General features: G+C 38.9%; 1 protein-coding gene and 1 pseudogene across 3 annotated transcripts in view; both read right to left on the bottom strand.

Annotated features, from left to right (window-relative positions):
* Positions 1–19,411, bottom strand: part of AFF4 (ALF transcription elongation factor 4) — a 72,277-nt gene extending 52,866 nt beyond the window's left edge. For 2 of the 3 annotated variants that reach the window (XM_033097070.1, XM_033097071.1), the window contains exon 1: positions 18,259–19,410. The gene's annotated coding sequence lies outside the window, so the exon portion shown is untranslated. Of the gene's footprint in view, positions 1–18,258 lie in introns of all 3 variants that reach the window. The other variant, XM_033097072.1, reaches the window with a different exon arrangement.
* A 550-nt stretch (positions 19,412–19,961) lies between these two features.
* Positions 19,962–21,451, bottom strand: LOC117016849 (GTP-binding protein SAR1b-like; annotated as a pseudogene).
* Positions 21,452–24,267: the final 2,816 nt, after the last annotated feature.

Here is a 24,267-nt window from a genome sequence, read left to right on the forward strand (position 1 = left end):
CACCCAAATTTTTATTTCCAGTATCACTCTCCACTAAAACGAAACAGGACTTCTTGGTGAAATCGCTAATTCCAAGGTTGCTGCAGAGATTTAAAATGCAAAGTGACCCTACAACACCTTGTTGTAACAGCAAGAAAATGCTTCAAAACAGATGGAGACCTATCAAAAGGGCACAGGAACCAGCCTGAAGGGGCTCTCGCTCTCACTGGTCAGATTTAGAAACATAAGCATCAAAATAAACAAAGACTGGAAGATAACCAATTGAATAAAAAAAGAATCCCCGAGTCCAGAGCAATAACAGCAAAGAATAAAAAGAGAAATAAAGCAGGAAGCAAATGCCCTTCTTTATAGAAGAATGCCTGCTAATAAATGTAGAAAAAAATGAAATAGTTAAAAAATGGCCTTTTTGCAACCACTAAAGTAGTAACTGAGGCAAGAATCATCAATGGATGCTAAAACCATTGGGTGAAAAATTTGGGGGGAATGGGATATTCAGTTATCACCCCACAGATTATTAATTACAAATAAAAAATCTTTAAAATAGAGAAGTATAGTAAACACTACCCTTAATTACGTGATCATCAATCACGGGACAAACTGACCACACGTGCCTTCCAATGTGATGTGCTAAAGACACATCACCACCCAGGTAGTCTTCCTGCTAAAGACATTCAACTGGAATCTAATTACAAGTAAGCAGACAAATGTAAGTTAAGAAACATTCTGCAAAATTGGCCTGGACTTTTCAAAACCGTCAGTATCATGAGATTCCACCCTCCCTCCCCCAATAAAAAGAGGCTGGGGATTACTTCTACACTGAAGGAGACAACTAAATGCAATACGGGATCCTTCATTTCCCAGATCCCAGATCTGGGGAGAAAAGAATTGTTGTGAAGGACATTATTGGGAAAATTTGAATATTGACAGTATTTCAGATAATCAATCAATGTTAAGTTTCTGAACTGTGACAACTATTTGGTTATGTGGGAGAATGTCCGTGATGCTTAGGGCATACACAAGTGAAATGTTGTCATGTCTGCAACCCTCAAAAGGTTCAGCACCCATCTAAACATATATCTAGTATGTATAGGTGTGTGTGTGTGTGTGTGTGTGTGTGTGTGTGTGTGGAGGGGGGGGAAAGAAGGGAGGGAGAGGGACAGACAGGAGGAGAAAGAGTAGCAGCAGCAGCAATTACAGTAAAAATGTTAACAATTGGTACATGTAGGTAAAGGGTATATGGGTGTATATTACACTTTTCTTGTGAATTTGAATTTTTTCAAAATAAAAGATGGAAGGAAAAGAGTCATATGGTTTAGATATTCGAGAACCATGGGTGCTTTCCAGCATTTTTCAACCTTGGAATTTACTATCAAACTGTCTCTTCTCTAGTGCTTAAACCATTCTCCCATCCTTAAGGTGTGTCCCCTTACACCTCAAATCCACACTGATAATCCAATATACACACCTCAACTCCTCCTGTGTCACTATTACACTTGAGAAAGTGTAATGCCATTCTTGGCTAGGAGGGGACACCATCAACATGCCAAGCTTCAGTTTCCCTAAAGCAAATGGATGTCCCAAATTTGTGTAACAATTATTGTTTATTAAGTGTACTTACTAACTTAATAAATATGCAACAAGCACCTACTATATACTTAGCACTGGGGAGAGAACAAGAAGAATTTGCCATACTAGATACTAAAACTTACTATAAAGCCATCACCATTAATCAAAACAGGATAGTGCACAGAAATGAACAAACTGATCAGTAAAACAGAGAGGCCAGAAATTAACCCAGAAATATATGGGATTTTAATAGTTAACAAATCCAATTCAATGAGAAAGAATGTTTTACTTAATAACAATAATTAAGAGCTAAGTACTTTTCTAAGATGACACAGTTATTAAAATAGTTAAGCCATATTTCAAACTCAGCCCGAAACAACAGACAAATCCTTCAGCCCAGCAGCCTCACTCAAAGAACTGTATCTCATAAAAATAAAAGCATGGCCATAAGCTACAAAGAGATTTACTGCAGTACTGTTTTTAGTGGTAAAACAACTGAAAATAACTTAACCAAGAACAGAGAAATGGTTAAGTAAATGGTTAAACCATGGTTTACTAAAATAAATGAAGTAGATCTTTGCCAATTAACTTGTAGGAATTTCTATAACTGTTATGTGAGAAAAGTAGATACAACACAATGTATACGACATGACTGATCTCTATTTTTTTAGGGTTAACTCAGAAGTAGAATTGTTAGGTGTTGACTATATTGATAAGAGTTAGATACAACTAAATTAGCATCAGAATGTGCCAACTAATGTTCTCAAGTGTTAAAGAAGTATACTAAAATCTAAACATCCACATTTTCATACACAAGATGGAGGATGTCTCCTTATTTAGCTAAATCTTCTTTCTTGCCTCTCAGTAAATGTTTTGGCTGTTTCCGTAAATATGAAAAGAGTATTCTTCCAGTTATGTACTTTTCAAGAGATAAACCTTGATAGTTATTTTCCAAATCATAAAAGTAATACTTGCTCCTTGCTCAAAAACTCTTAACATGGTTAATATAAAGTAGAAAGTAAGAGTCACCAATAATTTCACTCCCCTGAAATAAAAAACATTGTGAGGAGTCACATATAGTCATACATGTAGAAATTACTACACATACAATTCTTCATTTAACAATCTACTTCCCCAGCAATACATATGAATTTTCATTCTTTTATTGACCACATAGTATTCATTTAACCAAAAAGCCCCTGGGAGATAATTGGGTTGTATTCAGAATTTAGTATTACAAACATTACAGTGAGAAAGAGAGAGAAAGAGAGAGAGAGAGAGAGAGAGAGAGAGAGAGAGAGAACACACACACACACAATTATAGCTTCAGATCAATTTCTACATGTGGAATTGGGAAGCCAAAGGATACGTGCTATACATACCATTCTAATATACGTAACTAAACTGCTTTCCCAAAGACGACGTCAATTGACAGCCCCACCAACAGAGTGTGAGACTGCCCTTCAACCATACCACTTTTAAGCCTAGGCATTCTGAGTCTTTTTAAATTGTACTGCCAATCTAAGAGGAAAACAAAAATTATTCTAGTGTCATTTGCTTATTTCATGAGGAGTGGATCCTTGATCACTATCATTTGTCAACTCTTCCCCTATCTTCCCGACCTCACTGATGGGTCCCACACCAGTACCTTCCCTTAAATAATTCAGGTTTCCAACTTCTGCTTAAGCCGGCTGTTTCCCTGTTGGAAACAACTGAGGTCTCACATCATTTAAATAATCTAGTGTTATTCAAAAGACAAAGGATATGAATGGAACAAATATTAGTCTCTCAGGATACGATACGCTGAACTTGAACACTATAATAATGGATAGACCTAACAGTAAGTATAGTATACATTCTTCTCAAGTTCACATGGAACATTCGCCAGGATAATTATATATTAGGCCATAAAACAAGTCTAAATAAATTTAAAAATATTGAAATCATACAAAGCATGTTTTCAGATCACAATGTGATGAAATTAAAAATCAAGAACAGGAGGAAAATTGGGAAATTCACAAATATGTGGAAATGAAACAATACGCTCCTAAATAACCAACTAGTCAAAGAAGAAATCACAAGGGAAACTAGGAAATCCTTTGAGATAATGAAAACAAAACCCTACATAAAATCTTATCAGATGGAGTTAAAGCGGTGCTTAAAGGGAAATTTATAACTATAACCACTGATACTAAACAAGAAGAAAGATCTGAAATAATAAAGATTAGAGTAAAAAAATAAAATAGAGATAAGAAAATAATAGAGAAAATGAACAAAACCAAAAGCTGGATCTCTGAAAATATCAAGAAAATTGACAAACCTTTAGTTGCAATGACCAAGGGAAAAAAAAAAAAGAGAGAGTACTCAAATTACTAAAATCAGGAATGAAAAGGGGACATTACCAACCTTATAGAAATAAACGGAAGGGTCATAACGGAAGATAATGAAAAATGGTATGCCAACAAGTTAGGCATGAAATGGACAGAATTCCTAAAAAAACACAAAATTATGTAATTTTGTAATTTTTAATAAAAACAGTTTAAAGAGTAAAATGTGACCTTTAACCTGCCTCTTTTAAGTGGTGTTCAGAACCTGCTACAATTTCTGTTTTCAATAGTGTCTTAGAACAACTATCCTACTGAAAAATGGAGCCCTCCAAATACCAGATTATTAAATGATTTAAACTCCAAAACTCAAAATGAGACTTGAGCTAAATTTCAATTACTTTAGAATCCAGTTTATTACAACTGCTATTAAACTATAACTTGATCACAATGTACTAGGTTAAAGCAAAAAGGCTCGAGAGTGGAGAAACCCCTCTTGGTGTGTCATTTGGCGGATTTCTCTACCCATAAGAGTCTGAAGAGGTCACTTCCTACAAGGCAGGGAAACAAAGGTGCACATCTGATCAAAAGCCAACAGTGACAAAACATCAGTATTTTGCATAGAAGGACCTTTGCCCCAAAGTTAGTCACGAGACTTCTTTCGCCTTCAGGTTTAAAATGATGTACTGAAAAACACGGAAGCAAAGATAATTCCATACCATTTTTGCTTTTTTGCATATCTTTAGATATTATCTCAATTTCTCATAATCATGTCTCATAAATCACTCTCAACTAGACCCTCAAAGCTTCCGAGAAACTTGACTGTCTTTCTCCGATGAACGATCTTTCCTATTCCTCACAAGTATTTCATGGAGTCGACGACTCCCCCTCCTACCTTCCATTCTACAAATGACCTTGTTTTACTGGACACCAAGATTAAAAATAAAAGAAAAAATCAGACCCAAATCTTCTCATCAACACCATCAACTCGGAAACTACCCCACATCTGCATCCATTCTCTTCTTTCCAGTGGTTAAAAATACCTTTCTATCAAAGAACAATTCTGCCCATTTTGCTCTCTTTTCCTAGACCTTTATCAATTACTGACTTCTCTCCAGCAATTTCAACATCTTCCTTTCTAATGAATCTTTTCCATCAGCATTCAAACGTATTCTTCTTTTATAAGAAGAAAAAAGTCTTCCTTGATCCCTTATTTCTCTCCAGCTACCACTCTCTTCTCTCTTCTTGTTCATGGTCAACCTTCTCAAAAGGACTCTTGGTGATCCTCCACTTTCTTTGCAACCATTCGTTTTATAAAGTTACCCCAAAAGGTGTAAGGAACAAAACAGTGGACACTAGAGTTACCCGCAAACCACCCTAGAAAATACAGCATTGCAAACATAGTGGAAGACTCCTGTGTACCCTTCCCGCACACCTCCTGGGCTCCTTTCCCCTACCAGCGGTAGCCACCATTCTGATTTTGGTGCTAATCATTGCCATACATTTCTTTATACTTTTACTATATATGTATGTATCCCTATATAAGACATTGAGTTGGTCTGCATATTTTTCAACTTTTAAAAACAGTATACTCTACAGACTCAGTGCCTTTTTAATTCTTAGCATTATGTTATGAGGTTAATCCATGTTCATTTATTTTCACTGATGGTATCCACACAACCTACTACTCCACTCTTCAGTTGCAGGATAATTAGGTAGTTTCCCCTTTTTCTGCCATTACAAACAATACTGTCATGATCATTTTTATACATATATTTCTCTGACCCAATGAGTGAGCTTTTTTCTAGAATAGACATCTACCAGTGGAATTGCTAGGTTGCAGGGTATAAGCATCTTCAGTTTTAGTAGATCCAGACAAACTGCTTTCCAAAATGTGCCCAATCACTGTTCAACACTCGACTGTTTCCAACTTGTCACACTCCACTCCTCTGCCAAGATCTCTAGTGATTTGCATGTTGCTAAATCCAACAGACATTCTATTATTTTAGTTGACCTACCCTTCGTTCTACACCTTCAGCCACAAACGGTTCCTTAATATACGTTTGGTTTCTGTAACCCCAGGCCTCCCAGTTTTCCCAGCACCTCTGCTTCCTCCCATTCTATTTACCAGACTTCTTAAAAGCTGATGCTTCTCTGTGCTCAGCCCTGGGTCTTATTCTGGTTCAGGTTATATTCTCTCCCTATATCCTCATGGCTTAAAACAGCACCTATATACCTATACTCCAAATCCCCAAGTGTGCTCCACGTCACAGCTTTTTCTTCTGAGATACAGAACGTGTAGGGACCTGTTTGATCATGTCCTTTGACGAGGAATCTCAATCTTAATACATTCAGAGTTGATTCCTTGACGTGGTTCCCCTGCCTCCACCAACTTCTGCTCTAGTGAACCTCATCCTACCAACCAACTACTCTGGCTGAATCCTCCCTTCAACCTCTCTCCACCTCCAACCCGTAACCGCAGCCTCCAAAACAGTTTTTGAATTTATCTGTTCACTTCTTTCTCCATTGCCACTGTTCGAAAGAAGCCATTGTTTTATCTCCAACGTGGACAAATGTTACAGCCTTCTAACTGAACTCTGGTTCCCCTAGTCTCTCTCTCTCCTCCACATTTCATACAGCAGACAGTAATGTTTTTAAAACACAAACCAGATCATGTCATCCAACCCCTGCTTAAAAGTTTTTAATAAGCTTTCCACTTACCCCAGGATAAACTTTAAGGTCCTTAAAATGACCTACAGAGCCATGATCTGACTTTCTACTTGATTCATTTTGTATCTTACAACCCTCCCCGCCCAGTTCCCACCAGGGGCCTCTTTTGGGCGTCTTGAACTTGTGATGCTCTATCCAGAAAATTCATGTAGACAATTGTCTTTTCCTTCCGAGTACTTGATCACAATTAAGTATATACTTATTGTGATGTTCATCAATACTTCCCCTCCCATTAGACAATCATCAGGAAATGTGTCTGTTTTGTTCAGCACTGCATACTTATAACATAACCAAGTGGACATTCATTGAATGAGTCAACTAATGAACTTCACAGCCTGGCTGGCAAAGAGAGGATACCTCATCTACTAGGAAATAATGCCCACAAATGGTATTCTTTACCTAATATCACAAAATACAAATATATCAAAATTCAAATTAGTACTTCCTATACACAAAAATCAGACATCATCCTGCAACAAATTTTAATTTAGCACTCTTAACATTTGCATTTAATTATTTCAGGTAGACTGGAACTGAACCATATTTCTTTACTTATCTATAAAGCTATATAACTGTTACTATATAACTGTTATCCTTTAACTATCATTCAATTCACTTCCTCCATGAAGCTTTTCCTGATAAAGCAAAACTTTATTTCTGTATCTTAGAGGCCACACAATATCACTAGCAATGCTTATTATGTAATTAAGCAGATATTCAATTGTTCCATAACTAATTTGAAACAGCATTTGCCAGACTCATTACTGATAAACTGATTTATTCTTTTAAAAATACTAGATAATTTAAAACCTCAAAATTCAAGAAAGGAAATGTTTATTACACAAGTATGCTCACAAGGATGAATCTAAGAATAAACGAGTATTCATGCTACATGTAACCAGCTGCCTCCCTTTAGACAATGTTTCTCTCAATTATACGAAATGTTCCTTCCGTCTTTAGTCTTACACTGTTACCTACCATGTAGCAAATAAAATTATACTTCTTTCATTAATATTTGAAAAATGTATAAAGCAAATTTAACTGGCTTAAACTTGTCTCAAAAATTGTTGCTACCAAACTTTAAAAGCATATGGACAAATGAATCAAACTGAATTCTATTTTCATCTTCAAAGATAAATAAATGAGCAGAGAGAAGGGTTAAAAGTCAAATTTTACAGTTCCTTTTATAAAGAAGAAAACAATCCTTTGACTCAGTTTCTTACTTTAAAAGCATGCAAATATCCAAAACCCACAAAGGCATCTTACTGGAAACTTCTATAATGCATATATTGATAATTATTTTTATACCTTTATAAACCAGATCTAATTAAGACATTCTTCTACGTAAAAGTCATCAATAACAGGATTTAAAAGTGCCTCCAGTTCAATTCTTACCTACTTCTATAAAGCCTTCAGGATTTATCTGAGCCTGAAAATAACCTACATACATTCAGATCCAGTTCTTTACTCCAAGTGGCCCCTCCACTTAGTAGCCCCTTCCTTCTCCCCATTTCTAAATACATCCATTTCAAAGTTTACCACATACCCCACCTCCTCCAAGAAGCCCATCAAGATTCCTCTGCTACTAAAATAACTTACTCCCCAAAGCATTTCATTGTATCTTATGTGGGGCTTAACACTTGCCTTGCATTAGAATTATTTACTGTTATTCTTCTATCTGCCCTCCTTACTCACCTCCATACTGTAAGCCTCTGGAAAGTAAAAACTATAGATATAATTTAACTTCCCCTCTCCCATCCAGTGCTTAACACAATGGCTAGCATATAACAGCTACTCAAAACACCTGAATTTTATAAAGGGCACAACTGTAGTGTTACTGCTGCAAGAGCCAGTCAGTGGGACTACTCACTAAAAGTTGGGTTTCAGTTAGGTGATGTTATTCATCTTTTTCTATCCACATAGAGTCTCCCATTTCTTCCCTAAGACTTTTAGTTACATTTGATAACAGTGAGAGTATGTCTTTTTTCTGCATTCAGTATATTATCAATCCAATAAAAGTATTAGTATTGATACTAAATGAATTCTGTTTTTAAAGCAATTCTTCTAAAAGATTTTATCTAAAAGAAAAACAACACATGTGCAAGAAAAAAAGAAAAACACATGTACAGAAATGATCAACTTCTATTTTTACTTAAACACTGTACTCTCAAATGTTCACCAAATATAAGCGCTAGACTGTAAAATCTCAGACTCATACTTGGCAAACTGAGAGGTGTAAAAACTAAATGTTTCAGTCTATAACATCCAGAGAAATGATCTGCTCAACAGAGCACTACAAGACTGCTTTCATTTGTAGTACCCGAGGAAGCCAACAGAAAATAATACAAGTCCAAATGGCAAAATAAAAGCAATTTTATTACTTAAAAATGCATTTAGCAAATTAAACAAAAGTTAAAAAGCATTACACAGCAAAGGCTCCTTAAATTATTTCTCAATTTCATCTTCATTTGTATATGTAGAAGACAGGTGGTAATAAGGTACCCGGAATACTTGAAATGTATTAGTTCCTTAAAATACTATAAAAAAGGATAGAGGGAAAATGAAAATGTACCGAATGAAGAAAGTACTCAAGCCTTGGGAAGGTAAATCAGCCCCATCCTAATTACTCTGAATTCTGTTAATAAGGTTCTATTAAAATGTGAACAAGAATATTGCTTTAAGAAGGTCAAGACAATTTAAGGCTATTGCTCTTCAACCACTGGAATATATTTTATTAGGACACAGAATGTTTACTTTGAAAGATCAATTTGTGAGTGATGAGAGTAAATATACTTTCAAAATATTTTCTAATTCAGACTTGTAACATTTAAACAGAATTCAGAAGGAATTTTGAAGGCTTTACTACTCTGATTTTAAAATCTCTCTCTTCAGTATGGACCCAAACTTTATAGAAGGTACAATGTTAACACTAGCTCATCCAGCAACCATTTAACCAGTGCACATACTGTGCCAGACATTGCACTAGGACTGACGATATAAAAAACAAAAGTACCCCTCATCTCCAACATTTGGTTGCAGCTAGCCTGACCAGAGAAAAGTGACCGGAGGGAAGGAGGGAAGGGAGGGAAGGAGAGGGAGGGAGGAAGGTTGGTTTTAAGCAGAGAGAACATGGGCAACAGCTCAGAAGAGAGCACAGCACACCCGGGGAATAGAGGTGAATCAGATGTAGTTGGAAAACAGGGTTAGGGTGGGGGGGTACTGAATAAAAGATAAGGCTAGAGAGAAGACATGGGATCAGACTAGGCCCAGGGGTTTGTTTCTCAAATCTGAAAGACATAAGAATACCTTTTCAAATAAAATGGTTAGCTCCCAGATCTTGAGTGATGACTTTTTTTTATTATGTTAATAAAATAGTATATATATAAAATTAGGTATGAACTTGTTATGTTTATAGCTCTTACGTAACTGTAAAACTAAAACTTTAAAAATTAAATATAAAACAAAAATTAAAATAACATTAATGTAACACCTAAAACAAATATGTCAACTATAACTGAAAAATAAATATTTTAAAAAATAACATTAATGTAATAGATTATTTGTTTTACAGAAACCAGACCAATGATGTATTCAATCCTGGAAATATGCAGTCTCAGGTCTGGTTCTCTATTTTTAAACCACTTTTGTAACTTGACTTCAATAATAATAATGCAAAAAATGCTTATAAATATGTTATACTAAATGGATGTAATAATTGTGTTTATTTGCTAGTTTAGGGAAACACAACCTTATACTACCAGACCAGGCAGCAGTCCTTAAATATTGATTATAAAGAGGCCTCACTTGTTAACTCTGACAACCTTGTTCATTCTGTGGTTTAGTCCCTTATAAATCTACATTAAATGTATGTCTAGTATAAACACGGCTGAAGTTGGGAACACAACACCTATTCTGCAAACTGTTTTGTGTTGATTACCGTGTTTCCCCGAAAATAAGACCTAGCCAGACCATCAGCTGTAATGTGTCTTTTGGAGCAAAAATTAATATAAGACCAGACCAGGTCTGATATATGATACGATATGATACATGATATGATATAATATGATATGATATAATATACTGGGTATATAAGACCGGGTCTTATATTAATTTTTGCTCCAAAGACACATTAGAGCTGATGGTCTGGCTAGGTCTTACTTTCGGGGAAACACGGTAATTACCAAGATGGGATCCTCCAGATACATCTCACAGTGAAAAATGTATGATACCACCTCCTATGCCAGGGTTCTTTTGGGTTCTGCCTATAGGAGCACATATTATGAGATGGTCCAATTTTACTCACTATTTTTTCCTGTCTGAAACACAGTAGTATTATCATTAGTACGATACATTATAGCTTGGCACAAACACAATAATAAACAAAATTTAAAGATGGCAACAAACTCCCAAGGGTGTATTTAGCTATAAAGCAGTCCTTCAGAAGTTACATAAAACTCATTAGTGTCCCAGTTAGAAGAACATACAAAAAAAATGGAACACTACTAGAACTTTTAAGAAGAGAAGTAACAAAATCAGATTTGCAGTTTAGAGGGAAATATTATTCTGGTACAGGGTGGAGTAGATTAGACTGGCAATAAGGAAACAAATGAGAAGACTGTTGGAATAATCCAAACGAGAAATAAAAGCCTGGATGAACGTAGTAATAGGAATATAGATAATGTAGAGAGAGGGTGTGGATTCGAAGCTGTTAAGGAAGTAGAACCTTGGGGCCAGCCAGATGTGAGAAGTAAAACGGAGGAACCTGGAAACTTGCAGGTTTCTGGGAAAAGCAATGAAAGTGGTACATTCTCCAAGGCAAGGAAAAGAGCAAGATTGGGGTGAGGGGATTGAGAAGTGGTAGAACAGTTAACCCATACATAATGAACACTTATAGGGACTATCTGATCAACTTCTAGCCTTACCTCACCCCCAGATTTTTCTGGAAATTCTCTTCTCCATTCATATACTGCGTTTCCCCGAAAATAAGACCTAACCGGACAATCAGCTCTAATGTGTCTTTTGGAGCAAAAATTAACATAAGACCAGGTATTATATATATTATATATTATATAAGACCCTGTCTTATATTTATATATCATATCATATCATATCATACCATATTATATTATAAAGACCCGGTCTTACATTATGGTAAAATAAGACCAGGTCTTAAATTAATTTTTGCTCCAAAAGACGCATTGGAGCTGATTGTCCGGCTGGGTCTTATTTTCAGGGAAACACGGCAGTTATAGTACGAGCAACCATGTTACAACGTCAACTATAGTGTGAGCCTACCTTCAGGATATACTTGACCTGTGAAGTCTGAATCCCTAACTACAGCTAGGCCAATGCCCAGACACCACTTGTTCACACACATATTCTACAATCAAACAAAACCCGCTAACCACCACCACAGTACATAGAGAGCTTATAACTAACTGCTCAACCCGAAGGCAATCCTCAGACCCAAGTATCCACTAAGGCCCATTTGATCTGCTAAAAGAGGAGCCAAGAAACCTTTTTTAAAGCCATGTAGTAAATAGTTTAGGCTTTGCAGGCCATATAGTCACAACTACTCTACCTTTATAGCAGCAAAAGCAGCTACAGATAATACATAAATAAATGGCTGTTGTCTATGTTTCAATAAAACTTTATTAATGGACACTGAAATTTGAGTTTCCTATAATTTTCACATGCCACAAAATATTCTTTTGATTCCCCCCCCCCCACCATTTAAAACTGTAAAACCATTCTTAACTCCCCGGCCATGTACAAGCAAGCAGCACTGGGCATAGAACTGTAGCTTGCCAACTCTTGTGCTAATGTCCTCTCAGCGTTAATCTAAGACAACAGACCATGAAAATCTTCCTGGTGGACAGAACTGGAAACCTTCATTTGGCTGACCCAAAACTCACTCCGTCAGCAAAAATGTAAGTCAAGAAATGAAGGCCCATACAATTTGATGGTTCTGTCATTTACCTTATACTGTACCTGTCCAGCAAGCTATGGTGTAAGTTTGGGAGCAATGATGCCTTCCTCTCCTAAGAGTTTTAGGTTTTTTACCCCCCTACCTCTGTGTATCAGTTACATTAGAGATGGTTAAATACAGAAGTTAACCCACAATTTTCAGACATGTTGACAAAGCATACCTAGGCCTGATTAACAAAGGATATCACCTTTAAAATCTGTACTCAGAGAACAATGACCTCTGTATGTGGTAGCTAGGTATGAATTTTGGTTGTCTCCACAGAAAGGATGAAGGTGTTTGCTGGTATATATAGCTTATGTTTTAAAAATATTTAACATATATGGGGAAAAAGTAGGACTGTATGTGTGTACTGAATAGCCATGGGATGAATGAGATGGACCAACTACGTTTTAGAGTGTCCTTTACTCTTCTCTCTGGGATGAGGCAGCGAGAGCATATTATAATGTAGCCCCCAGCCAAAGTTGTGGTCTAGAGGTGGACATATAACCTAATGAGTCCCTTTCCTGAGATTTGGGATTGAGACTCCGATCAGTCTCTCTCTGATGGCAGAAAATATAAGATTTCTAACTCAGAAAATATTAGTATTAAAGTTGGTCTGCTGCAAAAGAGAACTAGCTGAATACACAAAGAGCATACCATGAGAGAAAGAGAGATACTTCTGACCATGTCTGGAGCCCCTGGATCCAGCAGTTCTTGCATTCTAGCTGTCTTCTTAGAATTCACCAGATATCCAGTATGTTCCCAATAAATCCCTCTCTCTCCCAACTAAAAGAAACTGCCTATTAGGGACTTTCTAAATCTCAAGAGGGGTATTCAGTTGGATGAAAGAGTTCTGGTGCCCAGAAAACACTTAGAGATGGCAGCTAAAGCAATACAAATGGACGAGATCACCCAGAAGAGTGAAGCGAGAAGGCGAAGGCTAAAATCCAGAACTATCAATATCAAGCAAGAATTAAGAGTCTGCAAAGAAGCAGCTAGTAGGAAGAAAGGCAAGAAAGAGAGTGTCATCAAAGTCAAGGAAGAAAACAATACAAGGAGAAAATGGTTAGCAGTATCAAGTATAGAAAGAGGTTGAAGTAAGCAATGACTATCCAGTTTGGCAATATAGAAATCACAGGTGGCCTTGGTGAGAGCAATTTCACTGGCATGGTAGGATGAGAAGAGAAGCCAGGCTGAAGGTTTAAGAGTGTGCAGCTGAGATGCACAACACTATCTATGCAGTACTCTTGCCATTAGAAAAATTTCAAGTCTGAACCGAATCAAGCTTCTAGGTGTAAATACTAATTTACAGGAAAAACAGCGGACAGAGGAACATATTACATGAAACCACAGGGATACAATCTAGACTGTGAGAAATCTCACAGGGCAAAGACCTGGTTTCTTTAACAAACCAATTATATGGGAACAAGGACAAAAAAGGTAAGACAGCAACCTGTGGGGTGTGGGGGGGGGCGAGGGTGGAGACACAGACCCAATGTAATATTATGGACCATATTTGGATCCTAATTCAAATAAACTGTTGAAACAAAGCAAAAACTATAATCAAGTAAATTTGAACACTGACTGGCGATGTAATGATATTAAGGAATTAGTGTTAATTTTTTCAGTGAAATTTTAGGTTGGTTTGTTTTAATCCTTATTTTTTAGAGATACGTAGTGAAACAGTGTAACACAATCTTAATTTTACCAGTGTATCTTCCCTGATACATTGTGCTCCATGTTACCCAGCAGTCTACAGTCCCAGATTTAGCTGCCTAACAAATAATTAAGAGAGATACAAAATGATACAGGGATTCAAAGGAAGTCACAATTGGAGTAGGGTGAGGAAACTTTAGGCGAAAATTTAACAGCTAGGGAACAAGAGAGGAAAAATGACATTCCTGATGGAAGAAATGATAACAATTGCAAAGAGTTGGCAAGACCATCTCTGCAGAGTATTGGCCTGTACTCACCTCTGCATAAAACTGTCCCTTACCCTAATGACGACATGAAAAGGAAAACACGAAGTGAAAAGTCATAATCCACTAAGCAGCTCCAAATTGACAAAATCATGGGAGACCACTCAGGCCCCAAGCAGCCCCAGGGAGCCCAGTCCCAGGACAGATCATGACAATATCTGTGCAGCCAAACCATACTGGATTTCTAGGACAATCTATTCATGTCAATTACGAATCCCACCACACACACACACACACACACACACACACACACACACGCACTTCGGGGAAAAGAATGCATGAAGTTCTTTTGAAATGATGATCAAAATAATTAGTTTAGGGAGGACGGGTGGCTCAGTTGGTTAGAGCGCAAGCTCTGGGCAATGGGGTTGCCAGTTTGATTCCCAGGTGGGCCAGCGAGCTGCGCGGCGCGGTGCGAGGTGCGCCGTCTGCAACTAGAATGAAATCAATGAGCTGCTGCTCAGCTCCTGGGTGGGCAGATGGCTCTGTTGGTTGGAGCAGGAGCTCTCAACCACAAGGTTTCCTGTTCGACTCTCCCAGGGGGTGGTGGGCTGTACCCCCTGCAACTAACAACGGCAATTGGACCTGGAGTTGAGCTGCGCCCTCCACAACTAAGACTGAAAGGACAACTTGACTTGGATGGAACTGATGAGTCCCCGGAAAAACACACTACTATTCCCCAACAAGAAGTCCTGAAAATACACACAGTTCCCCAATAAAGTGCTGCTCCCCTTCCCCAATGACTTTTTTTAAAATAATAATTAGTTTAAAACAGTATCCACTAATAAACTTTGTCTACCTGCCTAAAAGCCACCAAGATGGTTCACTAGGCACTGCAAGAACGATAAAGTTACATGAAATGCCTTTCCTCAGGTCACAAATTTTTAATAAAGTGTAGCTGATGGAGCAGAGAGACTTTAAGTAAGATTTTTCCTTCAAAAATAGAATAAGTCATCCTAATATTAAAATGTTCTTAGAATATTTTGGAAATGAATTCAGTGGTTCTAACATTTTCTATGTGCCAGTATCATTAAAATTCTCAGGATATGATGCCAGTGAAAATGAACATCAAGACAAACAGGAATGCACACGATCAGCCAAAACTCAGTAACTGGAATGTTTATGACTTGCCTTCTTCCACGTACTAAAGTATCACTGCAAAAACCAAGACGAGGTGGTGTAGGGAGTTACTACAAGTAGGGGTGCTTTTCTTAAACCAAAGGAAAAAGCAGCAAGGTAACAGGTCAGGTTAGCTTTAAGAAGTCCTTAGTCACTGACTAACTACACCTTATTTCACAATAACTGAGACTGGCATACACCCTCCCAGAAATCAAACATAATCGTTCCAACTTATCAGAAGAAAGGAAAGAAAAAAATGGGCAAAACATAATAAGGATTGGGGGTTCAAAAGCTGGGGAAACTTTAGGTAGGAAAGCTTTTATAGTTAAAATACCTGTGGAATAGAGCTAAAATAAAAAATAAAATTGAAGTCGTCAGTTTTTATAAACTACCCTGCACTTTTGGCTCATTGTTCAGGTGTGTGTTCAATACTTAAAAATGCTTCTTTGATTTTATGAAAAGTAATACAAAGAGAAGGCCTCATATATTTTGGACTCCACTCTAAACCAGTAGATGGTCACAAAAGAAGAAATACCTGTTTTCTTTGTTCCTCATAAAACCATGACATTTACCTTAACTCTTTAAAAAAGGTTAAGATACATAACTTTTAGGCTTCATCTTCTGTCATCTTCAGTAGCTGATAGTCACTTTTTCCTCTTCAAATATTGATCACTTGTTCATACAACCTTCTTTAGATTACTCTTTTGTGAAATCTTAGGTTGGCTATCACATTCAAATTCAATCTAATAATTGTATCAAATACTGGGGAGGATACAGAGAGGTATAAATACAGTTCTCACTCTAAAGACACTACAACAAACCTATACGAAAATTGCAATACAAAGTAAAGCATCACCTGTTACAAAGCAGAAAGTATCAACTCCAGAGCAGAGAATGCATGTCATCTGACAAGTATAAAGTGAATCTGAATGAAAATATTCCGATCTTTAATAACTCTTAATTACACAGCTTCACCAAAGCATTACAATCACCTTTCCACCCCAAAATTGTAGACCACTTTCCAATTAACACAGCTAAGCTCCCTTTTTTTTAACCAAACAATAAAGGTTGGATCATTCAGACATCCTATCTTGTCCCCACTTGACACAAAATTTTAAAGTAAAATTTGCGTACTGTTCTTGTAGAGCTGACAAAAAAACAGTCACCAGCCTGCAAGCCATTACAAACTAAACGAAACTGCTGGTATTAAAAAAATAAAAATAAATTTGATTACTTCCAAGTAAGTTAACTCTAAAACATAATTAAAAACAACTTCTTGAGAATTTTTTTTAAGTTTTGGAGACTGAAAAATGCAGTGATAAGACAAAATAAACCTGAGAAATTTAAAGAAGCCAGCTTTGTTAAAAACCTAGTGGCCACTTGCCAACACTCGTTAATGAACATATGACCAAAGATGATTCCAGGCAGATTCACAAGTCAGAAAGGCTCTTTATCAAATGCCAAATTAAGAGAGGTCTCATAAATATTTCAATTGTGATAAGTTAAAGGACAGTTAAATAAAAGCAGCACTTTACAACGCTTTGCAGAATCAATATGGAAACAAAGCTGTGAGGTTCTAACATCTGAGCCCTAAAAAACAACACACATTTTCAACGTCACATTTACAAACCTCCAATTCATAGAGGCACCTATCGCTTAGATTCCGTCAAGAAAAATGCCAGTCACTGGAAAAGGGACTGGCCTGAGTTTAAAATCATATGGGCAGCAGGAAAGAAATCGCACAATTCTTCATTGCAACTGACGACAAGAAGCTGAAATCAAACTCTGCGTCTTAGTCTGAACTCCACACGCAAGCATTTCAGATTTGTCCTTTCAACTTGTTACAAATGATACCGTTTGTGAAGTAAACGGCAATAAGAATCCTCCTCGAACTCCTATATTCCACGATCCATCCTCAGAGTGGAAGGAACAGCAAAGTGGAAGGAACAAAGCACTGACGTCAATTACGAGATTAACCCCGGGCTCAGGCAGCTGGAGGAAAGGCCTAAACATCAATGTCCAAATACCAGCTACGAGGATGATCAGCTAATAGGGCTGACTCAGAAGTTATCCGGGGGGATTCAAGTATTACGCCCCCACATTCCCATTTTTAGTTAAGCCCCTTCGCTGGTGGAAGGAGGAATATTTTTCCTTTTTTTTTTTCCAGGGGGGCGGGGGGTAACCGTGCGCAGGATCGCGAGAAGGAAAGCGAGAACTAGTTGGGTAATGATAGCCAGAATCTAGGCCTATTTTCTCTTTAACTAGAAATAACTTGAAATTGGGTACTAAAAAGTAACAAGACAGTCGACGGAATCGCTGTCTTGACATAGATTAAGGAACGAAAGGGGGGAGGAGAAACGGTGAACAGATGGATTTCTGGAAATTTTTGTTAGGATTGGGTTAGCTTATTTATTTATTTATGTGGGGGTGGAACGCGCAGATGAGGGGCGAAGGCGCATTGCGCAGCTCCTGCCCGGAGGAGCCCACCGAGCCCACGGGCGGGCCCCGTTCGCCCCCTCCCCCCACCCCCACCCCCGCGGCCCGGCCCTCAGTCAGCCCGTCAGCCTCTCACCTCCAGTCCCGGCTCCGCTAGGCCCGAACCATCTCCCGGCTGCGGCAGCGGCAGCGGCAGCGCCGGGCCTGCACCTTCACGGGACGCGCATTCGAGCCCGCCCGGGAGGGGGCGGGAGCAGGTAGGCGAACGGGCTCGCCAAGGACGAGGGCCTCCGGGCAGCGGCGGGGGCTCGGGAGGTCTCGAGCAGCGCAGGCGGCGGCGGCGGCGGCGACGCACCTCACACGGAGCAGGCGGAGGTCCCGCCCCGCTCCATGACGGTCTGGCCCAGCCGGGAACGGCTGACTGAGGCGGCGGGGGCGGGCTGACGCGGACCTGGCACCCGGATCTCCGCCCCGTCCGCTGGCGGCGGCGGCGGCGGCGGCGACGGATCGACTCCCGCAGCCAGGACTGTGACTGACGCAGCGGCCGCGCCACCCATGTGACCAGAACCGGGCGGGGGCGATGAGTCACGTGACGACGCCGCGCCCCTCCCTGTCAGAAAAGCTGGGGGTGCCGGGCCGCAGGAGCTGCAGTCCCTGGAGGTGACGCCGGGGGTGGTGACGTGCACGGTTGAAAGGTCCGACGATCCCGGGCAGGCCGATCACCGGCTGGGGTGGCCCGGGCCCGAGGCTCCGGGCCCCGCGGCCGCGTCAGGAAGGCGGGCCGGGCAGGACCGGACCTGCACATCCCGGCGCGCACCCTCCTGTGCGTAGCCGCTGGCGAGGTTCGAGGGCGGCGCCGGGCCGAGCCGGATCTACCGGTTCCGGGGCTCAGGTGAAGGGCTCAAGCCGTCCGCGCCTCAGAAGCCCCCGAGACCTGCTTCCGGTGCTGACGCTGAAGCCCAGAGTCCATGGGCCCCCGACTGGTCCGGCCGAAGGCCGTCTCAGGGCACTTTCTGCAGGAGGCTGCTGAGAACCTCGCTTCCGCTTCTCTCGGAAGGCCAAGCCAGCCTTGTTTTCCTTCGTCATCTAAACATTTTCTGCCACTAATCCTTTTCTTCAGGATATTATTTTGAACACTGTCCTTCACCTCTTACCATCCTGCCAGTCAGGGCAGGCTATAATTTGAGAGTAAAAATAATAGTTATAGACTAGACGGGATTTTCAAAGGTCTCATGGAACCCAGTACAGTAATTGTCCGGAGATACTACCTCTGGTTCATCATTTGAGAAACACTTCATAATCTACTGCCTCTTACTGTTTTCTTTCTATGAAGGAGCTTTTTGAACTTTTTTTTTTTTTACTTTCTACTAATTGTGAAGCAAACATGTTAAAAGATTGCTTTTAATAAAATTCAAGGGTTTTGAGGACCTTTGTAAAAAACTATTATAAGAAATGTGATATTAAATCGTTTCTATCAGCCCTAAAAGCTTGTAATTCACTGGCATTAATAGAAGTACATAGTTTTCTTTCTTTTAATTCCTTTTTTTCCAAACATAAGGGTTTGTTTTATTGCATAACGTTTACATAAGAAAAAAACATTGAAAACTGTAAGGAATCATGCAATCATCAATAAACTATTAACTGTACACTTAAGATAGGTGGACATATCTAAAAAATTAGTTCCAAAAAAAGTACATAAAAATTTAACATAATGAGCTTTAATTATGGTTTATATTTGAGGGTTCATGTTAAAAAGTGCTTCAAATGTGCGGCTGGAAAGCTGCTCTTTATAAACGGTGCTGGGGGTAATGTCAGATTATAAACTAAAAACTGTATGGAATTAGAAAGCTAACATTGTGATAGTTAAACTTCCTTGAATCACTTTTCAATTCTCATTCAGATTAAGTTGACATAATATTAATAATCTAAAAAACCTCTGTTTTCTAGCCAACAAAAGTCTATTGAATTCAAGTTATGCATGTTCAGCAATCAAATCTCTGAGTAGGCCTGAGTGGCGAGACCTGGGCCCCATGCAGGCTGGTGTTAATCGATGTATTGTGCCATCCAGCGGAATCCTTCTCCGTAACCTTGCCTTTTGAGCACACTGCACATGGAAACTTCTAAGGTCAGGGCATTTGGTTCTTTCAGAGATACACTGCCCTTTCCTGTTGTGTAACCATATAAACCAAACATCTCTCATAACCTCTCCTCACTGATGGCTTCAGGTCTGTCGATCTTATTCCCAAGAATCGGTATCGGAACATTAGCAATGGTTTCATTGGTCATTAATGAATCAAGTTCTTTTGATTCTAACAACCTTTCATGGTCTGCACAATCCACCAAAAATACAATGCCATTGATAGCAGAAAGGTAGGGTTTCCACACTCTTCGAGCTTGAACAGGTCCACCCAGATCGAAAGTTGTAAAGGTCATGCCAGCAATGGTTAGTTCTTCTGAGATGGGATGTAACATTGGGACATTTCCAAGTCTGTCATCATGTAGCAATGTTGTTTTTCCAGCATTGTCCAATCCAAGAAATACCAATTTGCCAGTTTTCTTATATAATTAAAAAAATTGTAGCACACTGCTGGAACCACTATAAATCCAGTCAAATATGAAGGACATATCCAAATCTTGTAGGGTCAGTGATTGGAGAGAATGCAATTCCTTGCTTGATGTCTGTCGGCCTTACACGCTCTGAGACCGAACTGCAAAGTGTGATGGCTACCACGCTTATTTTACTGATAAGACAGAGCAGTACCTTGACAATCTCATTGGCATTTCCAAGGGGGATGTTGGGATATTTAAAAGGTTTACGGGCCTGGTTTAAGAGAACTTCTCAATTCAGGGGACTTGGTTAGGATTGGTTAACAATCATGATATAATAGGTTAGGGTTAGTGGACACAACAAGATAAGGGTTTTAAAGAGTCTTGGAGAATATCTTAGTTTTCCATCGCTGCTGTACCAAATTAGCATCATTAGGGACTTAAAACACAAATTTATCATTTTACAATTTCGTAAGTCAGAAGTCTGACCAGGTGTCCATGGTAAGATGGAGGTGTTGACGAGGCTGTTCCTTTCTGAAGGCTCTAGAACTTTCCTGTTCCAGTTCTAGAGGCTGCGCATGTTCCTTGGCTGTGCCCTTCCTTCATCTTCAACGTCAGCAAAGTCTGGTTGAGTCCTTCTTAAATCATATCATTCTGACCTATTCTGCCTCCCTCCTTCTTGAGGACCCTTGTGAGGACTGTGTGCCAATTTAGATAATTCAGGATCATCTCCCCATTTTAAGGTCAAATAAATTAGCAACCTTAATTCCATCTGCCACCTTAATTCCCCTTTGCCATGTAACAGCATATTTAAAGGTCCCAGGGGTTAGTAAATACATAGCGTTCTTGGGTGGAGGGGGGCATTATCCTGCTTACTACACAGCATTTAAAGTCGCCTTTGAAAAATTGAATAGTTCAGTGTTCATTTAAATGGGATTTTGAGAAATTCCTGAAATGAATAATAAAGGTACTTATAATTTTTCTCTTCTTGGTCAAAATGTTCCTGGAATAGTAGTTATGTGGAAGATGACAATGAAATAATAAAATTATGCTCATGTTGACTGTAATCTGTGTGGATGTAGGTGGTTTCAATTCTCAGTGTCCTACCTTATGTCATTCTTCAGCAGGAGCTGGAGCCCATTAACACCTGGGGCCATGATCACTCGAAATCTTCACTGTTACTTGGGGTGTCATGGTTTTGAATCAAATTTCAGGGAGTAGTTGTTTCCACTTGCTTAAGTGCCAGGTTTTGCCATTCTTAATCCTGCTGGGGAGCTCTGAGGAAAACTGGAAAACACAAACCCGTATTTCAGAGTTACCCCATCTGAGAGACAAGGGAGCTGGAGTATTTATACTACTACTCCTGTTGATCACTGTCGTCACTGTTGAGGGCTGCTCCTGGGGGTGTTAATTCCCCAGCAGCTCCAGCCTGTTGCATGTAAGCAAAGCAGACTCCAGCAGCCAGAGAAAGCTAAAGCTCTCAGGCAAATAAAATCAGGAACATCTTCATAGATGAAGTCAGACTGATTTTACTGAAATGGTAGCTGTGATGCGATATGAGTGGGGCACGAATAGCGTCTGCTTCAATGATAATTACTGTACATACTGTATGCCAGGCATGACATTAAACACTTTAGATGCATTATTTAATCTTTTCAACCTTTTCCTCTCTGTCTTGTCAGCTATCACTATGCCACTGAAACCACTCACCGAGATCACCAACATTTCCCACACTGCCAAATACAAAAGTTGAATCTTTATCTTTACCTTAGCGGCTTTTAATGCAGTTAACCATTCTCTCTTGTTTGAAACACTTTCTTCTCTTGGTTTTTGAGATGCCATGCTCTCCGAGTTTCCCTCCCACGTTCTTGGCTGCTGCTTTCTAGTTTCTATTGCAGGAGATCCTTTACCCTTTCCTGACTTCTGAATTGAGATGTCCTAAGACTTGGTCTTCAGCTTTTTTCTCTCTTTCTCTCCAGGGTTGGCAAAGTTTTATCTGTAAAGGCCAGATAGTAAATATTTTAGTCTTTGTAGAACAAGTGGCAAAATCAAGGATTTCATGTAGGTACATAATAATAGATTTTATATTTTTTCCATAAATTTGTGATGAAATCCAAAATACAGTAATTAAGTAAGTTTTGTAATTCAAGTCTAGTAAGGAGAATGATAATTTTTCTTTTTTTGATAGAGAATGGGGATAACATTTCATTTACCTAGGATTCAAAAGTGATTTCGAGGGGCAGCCAGTTAGCTCAGTTGGTTAGAGCGTGAGCTCTTAACAAAAAGGTTGTGGTTCGAGTCCTGCATGGGATGGTGGGCTGTGCCCCCTGCAACTAAGATTGAAAACGGCAACTGGACTTGGAACTGAGCTGTGCTCTCCACAACTAGATTGAAGTACAACAACTTGCCTTGGAGCTGATGGGTCCCGGAAAAAACTGTTACACAATAAAATGAAAGAAAGGAAGGAAGGAAGGAAAAAAGGAAGGAAGGAAGGAAAGAAAGGAAGAAAGAAAGAAAAGCACTGGTATCAAATCAATAACCTAAAAAAAAAAAAAAGGTGATTTCAAATATTCTGTTAATGTTGATCTGTAATGAAATGTTTTTGAAAACATCGTTTCACACAGATAGGTACTGGGAAACACTGATACTAATCCACTGGCATGTGATATTAGTAAAAAATATTCATTGCTTTGAAGAAATTTATAGAATTTTATTAGATTCTTCTCTTGATATATGTCTTAAGACATATCATTACACTGCAGATTAATCACCTCCAGTTGAAGATTGAGTGAGAGAGCCTCGGTTATATTGTTAAATGGATTTTGAAATATGAACATTTTCTTTCCATTGGAAGTGAAGTCCAAAAAATGCTGTAGGCACTGTATAGTTTGAGCTCAGAAAATATATATGCTGCATATTTGTGTGGTAATGGACATTTTACTTCTCGTAACTTTTAACAGTACAGGAAGTATTTAAAGCAATTTGACGTTATAATTCAAAAAAGTTATTGGTGCTGAAATGACTTTACTGCAGTAAAAGTTTCACATGTAAACAAGTTTGCCTTGTAATTTTAGTTTGAACTCATTAAGAGGCATTATTGAGTCTTTAGTAAAAGCTAAATTCCAAACCATTTAGTGTTCAACAGTAGTTGAGGGAAGTTCTTCATGAAAATGTGTAACTTAACATTATTCACTATAGGGAAAAGGTGGTAGCAACTCGAATGTCCATCAGTGGATCAATGGATAACCAAAATGTAATATATTCATACAACAAACTATTATTCAACCTTAAAAAGGAAGAAAATTTTGGCACATGTTACAATATGGATGAACCTGGGGATATTATGCTAAGTGAAATATGCCAGTCACAAAGAGACAAATACTGTATGATTCCACTGAGTAAGGTACAAAGTGTAGTCAAATTCATAGAGACAGAAAGTACAATGGTGGCCGGTAGGGGCTGGGGAGAGAAGAGGAAGGAGAATTAATGTTTAATGGGTATAGAGTTTCAGTTTTGCAAAATGAAACAAGCTTTGGAGCTAGATGGCAGTGATGGCGGTGATGGTTGCACAACACAATGTGAACATACTTAATACCAC

The sequence above is a fragment of the Rhinolophus ferrumequinum genome, chromosome 24 (assembly GCF_004115265.2).
Source record: "Rhinolophus ferrumequinum isolate MPI-CBG mRhiFer1 chromosome 24, mRhiFer1_v1.p, whole genome shotgun sequence".
NCBI classification, from domain to species: Eukaryota; Metazoa; Chordata; class Mammalia; order Chiroptera; family Rhinolophidae; genus Rhinolophus; species Rhinolophus ferrumequinum.